Source organism: Octopus bimaculoides, chromosome 6 (assembly GCF_001194135.2).
Source record: "Octopus bimaculoides isolate UCB-OBI-ISO-001 chromosome 6, ASM119413v2, whole genome shotgun sequence".
Lineage (NCBI taxonomy): Eukaryota > Metazoa > Mollusca > Cephalopoda > Octopoda > Octopodidae > Octopus > Octopus bimaculoides.
In genome coordinates this window covers 16,053,864-16,054,513 of record NC_068986.1, presented here as the reverse complement: position 1 = coordinate 16,054,513, position 650 = coordinate 16,053,864, and positions in this window count along the sequence as shown.

Below are 650 nucleotides of genomic sequence, written 5' to 3'. Positions count from 1 at the left end.
TATATATATATATATATATATATATATATATATGGCATTTAACGCATACACCATATGCAAATTTCACATAGACTACAAAAACGCCTGCATAGACACAATCGCACGCTGAAAAACAAGCTCACATTATTTTGCATATAAGCACATAAACCGATGTGAGAAGTATGCACAGATGTATACAAGTGTTTGATGAGAGAAAATACACATAATAAGCACGAATGTTTACATTGAAGCAAGAAAACTTCCACACAAGCAAACATTTTCGCGCTTACGCTTCCAGTTGCCAAGAAAACCCACGCATCGACATTGCGCCAAAATCCATTTGAACACAAATACACCAACCGCGAAAAGAATTTAACAACGTATAGCTCCGAGGTAATGAGGCACTCGATGCTTTTACAATGGATTATTTATCCCTCTGATATATATTGAAATAGGCTATTGAGAGTTAAGTGTTTTCAAGAGTGGGCGCAATTCAGGCAAGTGAGAAATATTGGAACAACGAACCCATCGGCTGATATCGATCCAGCAAGCAGAATATCCTTCTGGGAATTATGTAGATTCTTATACACACGTTGGCACATAGACACACGTGAACGCATACACAGACCCACTTGCACACATATAATGATATATATATATATATATATATA